The following is a 6,987-nucleotide window of genomic DNA, read 5'->3' as shown; positions in this document are numbered from 1 at the left end:
TAAAATAAGAGGTAAAATGCAGAATTATGATTTTTCTCACCTGACATTCATCAGTCCAAAGAAGGCAGTCCAAAGAAGGGTGACGTACTGTGCAATTAAAGCAGTGCAAGTTTAAGGATGAAAGGCTAAGGCCACACCAATTTAATTTCTCGGTTAACGGATTTTTCTAGAAAAATAATGGAGCGGGCGGGAAAAAAAAAAACAGGCCTAGGCATCCTATTATGGTCCAAAATGGTACGATAGGAGCCATGAAGTCAACACACCAGGCTGGCTCAAAATTTAAAGAATGAATTTTGAACTTTTAATGATACCATTGCATTGAAAGATGGAATAACTATAACAACTAGGAGGAAAAGGACTGTTTTCAACTGTTCATGGCAAAATATGAGCATTTTGCAGTTGATTCTGAATTTTTTTTTTTTATTTGCAAATCACAAAAAAATGAAGCGGGCGGATCCGTTAACCAAGAAATTAAATTGGTGTGGCCTAAGGCAAGGAAAAGAGTCTGTGAAAGCAGTGACAGAGACAGTGACTGACAGTAGTGGCAAGGACTGAGCTTAAAGAAGATTTAACAAGGTTGAAGGAATGACGTGGGTGTTGAAGCATAGAAATGTAGGCAAGTGTGTGTACTCGGGAGTGTTGGAAATGGTCGTGTTGCTACACAAATAAACTATACTCACAACCCCAGGGCTGCTAGTGTCTTCTCTCACTGCTTTGCTGCCTAAAGTCTGGTCCTTCCTTCCTTCCACCATCGGTCATGTGGAGAAAGAAAAACAAAAAAGTCAGTAAAGCAGAGAAATTATTCACCTTTAACAATTAAACTATACTGCACAACATACACACAACTGTTCAAAGAAAGCAGAAGCTAACTATTTTGCTAAGTGAATAATACAGTGCATGTCACTCGGCATGTATATTTTATAACTGTCAGAATGTAGCAAAGAGTCAAATTACAAGGACGTCAAAATTAAATTCCTTCCACACATAAAATACCTGATTTCACATCATATCATCAACCATTACAATGTCATGAAATGTCACACTCAAGGAGGTTTAAAATCAAATTTGACCTCCTTGGTCCGCCAACAGGTGGTCACCGAGATTAATAATATGATAATCATTATATATTTGCGACATCCAAGCGTAGTAAACTGTAGTGTTTGATCAGTAGTCTAAAATGGAAATCCTTGATACATGTACAGAAGAATGGAAGTAAGGTCGACTCGACTAAATTTTCAATTTCAGTTTTTGTGCCTTGCTTATTTCGGCGCCTTGAAGCTTTGAGGACCCAGCCTTGTTTACGCGAGTTTTTGACGGGAACAACAAAAATATTAATTTATGCACACGTGCACATTCCAACAGATGTTTCAAACGAACCACGTGTAGAAAAAGAAAGTTAGCAGTTTTTTTTTACAAATAAAATGACCTCAAAACGTTGCAAAATTGACAAAAAAAAGACTGTTAATACTCTACAGGAATGGAAATATGCCTATGGAAAATGCTCAAGAAAACGTGGTAAAATAATTATGTTACTTTTTCAAAGCCTGTTTTAAGTTAGGAACGGTCGCTTGCAACTTAAGTTTTGATACGAAATATAATTTAACATGTTCTTACTAGTCGCAAGGGAATAATTTGAAACTGTTAGACAACAAGTCTGTAGGTTTACCTGCAACAATAAGTAAAGTCGTCTCCATACCACGCAACTCCAACTGTCCCGCCATTTTGTTGTATTGTCCAACATTCACCAGGTCAGGAAATCCGCATTCTCTCTTCAAAACATCACCATAATGGCACACATCCGCATAGAAAACTCCTCTAACGCTCTGCTGCACACTTAGGAACAAATTTAACCGACAAAAACTCAAGAAAGTACCCAAAAAGTGGAGGAAAATAGTAGCCTACAATTTTCCTGTCGTGCGAGAGCGCCATTTTGAAAAGATCATGCCGACTTTTTTACACAGGTGTGGAAAACAGTCGTGTCTAATTAATGTGAAACCGGTAATCTATTTACGAATGGAGCCACAGTGTGACTTGAGTATTCCTGTTATTGACAAGTAAACATTTTCACGAATAACATTTGTGCGACCACGCGATGAAATATAATATTTTGTCAATATATCAAATTTCCTTTTTACTGAAGTTTATTTCATCCGTATTTTCGCGGGACTGCGTTTTGCAGTAGAATGAACACCTTCCACACACAGACAAGCATGCCTGTCCTTGGTGCTGAACACCATCCACACACGGGAAAACAAATATGAATACTTTTCCCGGGTACAAAACATGGACAAAACATTAATTCTAGTCTAGAACCCCCAATAGATGCCGCCCAATCCACGACAGGGCTGAATTCCAGGCTTTGAAGATATCTACGGCTGATAAGTTACGAAACCGAAGTGCATTGATCAAAAGCGACCTCTAGCAGTTCAATGCAGGACTGCACCATAGTGTTGGCTGGGCCGCTCCTATTACTGCAGTGATAGTTTATGGCCGCCTAGGGGCGCTTTTGATCCATGGCGATTTCAACAACAGGTGGTTCAAGTTGTAAAGGAGGCGGACAGGCATATCATGCCAGCATAGGTTTCTATAGAACAATGTGTTCACGAAAGCAAATATCTCTGATAGACATACCGTCTGTACAAAATAAACATTCAGTTTAAATGTTTTCAATCAAATAGTAGACATTTTGCAGGTTAACCTCGACCAAGTCTAGTGTTAGCTAACCCATGCATATCCTCAAGTAGCATGTACATGCGTCAACATTCAAATTCCCACACAAGAAACACATTTCACACAAAAACTGTCATTGGTGGGAGCCTTTTTTCCAGTGTTATGAGCTGTTTATTCAGCCAAAGCAGGATTTCACGGGTTCATGTGTTCAACCACCTGTTGCATATAGCACAGCCAACCTTGTCATTTGTCCATAACAGAAATTTCCTATAAAGAGGTACTGTGCCCTGGCGTGTTTTGGTCGTTCAAAAAAAAGGAATAATCACATCACAAATTATATAATATACAATATATTTCTCTATAAACTTTATACTTCGCCCATTGTACTTCTTACCCGAACCAGTGCATATTCAACCCCATTCATAGGAAAGGATAACCTCTGAGATTGTCAGAAAGAAAAGGTCTGTCGGAAAAACTGAACTCTATCTAAAATCTCGACACCATCTAGTATTTAGAATACAAGATTAAGCCACCATTATGACAACTCCCTGACGAAAGTATGTCCAATAGGCTATAGTAATGGCCTCGGGTTGTATACAACATCCCCACTGACTGGGTGTTTCGCCAAACGACATCCACATTAATTGACTTGGGCTTGACCAACATTTTAAAATACATCATTTTGCATATCTACGGGAGAAACATTCTATATGGGTGGAATGATGCTGGAGTGTTAGAGTAGTTGCTAGGACAGTAATCCAGAAGTTCCAGGTGAATTGCTGACTTCGTTGTTTCAGGATGAAACAGATGCCCTAGTAACCAGGGGTGTTTTTTGATACAACCTGTTCCTCAAACAGTAATAAGTTCAGCGTCTTCCTCCCGAAAACATCACATTACTTCAGCCTGAAATGTTCTTTCCAGTTTGGCGATTCACCTAAAAGAATCTACCGGATATATCAACTCAGTAGCGTTCTCACGAAGACTACGTTTCAGCAGTTATTCCCAAGTAATGCTAAAAACACATTAGTTCCAGCTTAGTGTACACTAATTGTCGTGGGGACGTGCGAGTACGTTCGACCAAATTTATTTTTCGGGCCTTGAAAGGGACAAATATTGGATTAGCGGCAATGAATGCCCGCTTAAATGCGAAACAAATACAGTCACGACTTCCTGATCCCGCCCATTCGCCCGTGTATTGTGTGTGCCAATAATGCGTGTGTACATACGTGGTTATACACCAACCTGTTACTGGCTCTAGGGCGCAAAGGTTAGCACTCAACACCAGTCAATAGTCATTTGATTAGCAGATGTGACGGTCGGTGGTCACAGGGTTTTCAAAGTACGCGTAGTTCAAAGTGTGGCATTGCCGAGCGCCTATGTATGAGATGTATATGTCTTCCTCAATTTCGGCCTGTACATAGATTTCTTACCGAGGCGTGACAGTTTACTGCAGGTGTGCATGGGGTGACTCTAAACATTGTTTAGTAACCGTTGCTAGGTTGGATGCGTCTTTGAAGATACGACCAGATGTTTTCTGAGAGACAACACAACTCTTCCTGTGTCGCGACTTCTGTTTTCTGATCGTCCGTGAAATGTGAAGAAATAAGCTCCCATGGGCTACAGAGTAACAGGTGTTCGTCATGCTGTCAGGATGTTTGTGAAATTCTGAACTTCTCTGGGCACCGTTATTCTGTCAGAAACGCTGCTAAGTTGGTGTATATTTGTCTCTGAGTTTGGACAAAAACTTGCGCCTGGTTTAGAAGAACTGAGTACACCGTGAAAGTTGTACGGTCGTCATGAAATCAGAGCCGGTACCACGAGTCCCACGGCGCCGCCGGCCGGCGAAGAAACGGCAGAGGAACGGCGAAACAGACGCCGGGAGAGGTCCCAAGCACGCCGCCTCGCACAGCCAGAGTTCCCGGTACTACAACGAACGGACGCTGAAACAGAGGACCCTGCTGACGGACCGGACTCACCAGAGGACCGTCTCACGCATCAACGCAGAGAAAACCAAATTTTCCAGGACGATGAACAAGCAAGAGACGGACTTGCTCAACAGGTACGTAATGGTACAACGCCACACACACACACGCACGGACGTTCAAGAGTAATGAGAGTGTAGCAACACATGTCAAAAAGCACATTTTTGGTGGATACAAGACAGTGACCCAGTTTATGACAGTGGAGTTTGGCTTGCAAAAAGAAGATACCGGTACGAAAAAGAAAGCCCGACAAAAACACGCCGAAGCCTAAAAGATAAGCCTCTGTTTAGATAGGATCACGAGCAACACCACCGTATGGTTCAACAACGTAAATTTATTTCGCATTATGAGTTCCAATTCTTGTCTTAAACTCTTTGCCATTTGCTGTAATACCACAGTGGCAAAGTAAAGTTATGCTTTTTGTCATGCAGGTATTACAAGTGTGATCCTTAACACGTCACCCGTCATTAATTACATTAATTACGCCACAAACACGGGGTTTTAAGATCAATTAAATGCAGCCAATCTAAAACTAACAGTTAGCAAAACAGGACTATTATTCTTCAGCCTTATCAGATGAAGATAACGTTTCTCCAGCATTCGGATGATGTATTTGGCAGCTAAGTATGAATCATTAAACGGATTACAGTGTGAATTTGATATGAAAGGAAATTGGTCTAACGCAAATTTTTGGCTGTGTAATTACGAAATTTATCAATATGCAAAACTGTTTCATTTTAAAAAGAAATACTTCGATTGAAAAATAACTTTGGGCAAACTTTGTGTAAACAAGAAACAAGGCTATTGTGGCAGAGTGAGTGAGTAAGTTGCAAGAGTGCTGGGGTCAAAAGAATCTTCTAAAGCATAATGTTTCACCTTTGGATGATGCTGTTGCTATCTTACTCTTGTGTCTCTGAATCGCCAAGACAGGATTAGACAGCAGCCTTCACTTACTGCATCAACCAGTAGACACCTAACTATACAGACATTACAAGTTACACACTTGCCTAAAAAAACATGAAGTAAATGGCAAGTAAAACGCACAAGTCAGATTCTCTCACCTGATATTCATCTTGTGGTTCCCTCCCTCTACAGGCTGATGGAGCTTGAAGCCTGTCTTCCCAAGTTTCAGAGTGACACCGACTCAGCGGACACCGGTAAAACAGACAAACTGGACAAGGTGAGGACTATAAAGTTACCACGTGAGGATCCGAATGTCCCAACAACACCGTCAAACTATGAGTCGTCTTTGTCAGAAGAACACACGGACAAACTGAAAATCTCGTCTTCGCAACCGAAGAACTCTTACTCACAACAGAACGGTCGTACTTCTACTGCAACCACAAGCGTGCAACCGGAGTTGGAGAGTGAAGACGTACAGAACTCAGCCGAACCAGGCAGGCTGTCTCCCGTGTTAGAACAGGCAGAGGAGGATAGCTCTAGTTCTACGACACCGGCTTTACCTTCAATACCATCTAAAACTAGCGCCAAGTGCGTTGTATGCGAGTCCGGGAACACAAAACCACCCGATACAGAACACCCTGAAGTTACCAAGAGCGGGACCGACGAAGCCAACGTCCGTTTGCCACAAATAGACCAGCTTTCGGAAGAGGAAAAGTCGGTGGCCAAGTTGAACCCCGGTCTGCCCAGATCTCTACTGCGGGCGAGGGTACGGAGACGGAGCATCTCCCAACTTCCAACTTCTTCTAACCCCAACTATCACGTCCACTTTCCCGATACAGAAAGGAAGGATAGCGAAGGGCATTCTAGTAACGATGGAAAGTCAAGGGATGAGAAGAAGTACCCATTGGAGAGGAGCGTCCACCATCTCCCGCCCATCGAGACGGACCGAGCCTACGGGCGCCGCACGTGGCCGGGCAGCGCCATAGAACTGGTGGGGACGAACGGGTACACCGTCCGGTATCATGCCCAAAGTCATGCAGGCAAACTACAACACACATCTGTACGACCGGGATGGACGGGAGGGAGGGGGCGATAGGTTACCCACTGTGATCCGTTCCCGTGCATTGATACGCCGGGAACAGAAGAAGCCCAGTAAGGACATGTACGTGTGGCTGGGTCTGGACTCTAAGTACCAGCTACGACTGATGACCAACCCAAAATCCGTCAGTCACACAGACAAGTCCTGACGGATCCATATTAACAAAATATCAGTCAGAATATACATGTATGTCAAATTTACAGCAATATATCAAAGCTCAGGAGACAGAGTTGCAAGATATTCAGGTATTGATTATACATTGTAGTTCAGAAGGAGAAACCTAACAATTACTGGGAATTAGGCCCCATTCCAACAAGGAGAAAATTATCCGGA

The 6,987-nt window shown here is 42.5% G+C and overlaps 1 pseudogene; it reads left to right on the top strand.

Moving 5' to 3' along the window:
• Positions 1–3,970: 3,970 nt before the first annotated feature.
• On the top strand, positions 3,971–6,987 carry LOC109488157 (annotated as a pseudogene).

Source organism: Branchiostoma belcheri, unplaced genomic scaffold (genome assembly GCF_001625305.1).
Source record: "Branchiostoma belcheri isolate BF01 breed outbred unplaced genomic scaffold, Haploidv18h27 scaffold92, whole genome shotgun sequence".
NCBI lineage: Eukaryota > Metazoa > Chordata > Leptocardii > Amphioxiformes > Branchiostomatidae > Branchiostoma > Branchiostoma belcheri.
This window is presented reverse-complemented; position numbering and strand designations above follow the sequence as displayed.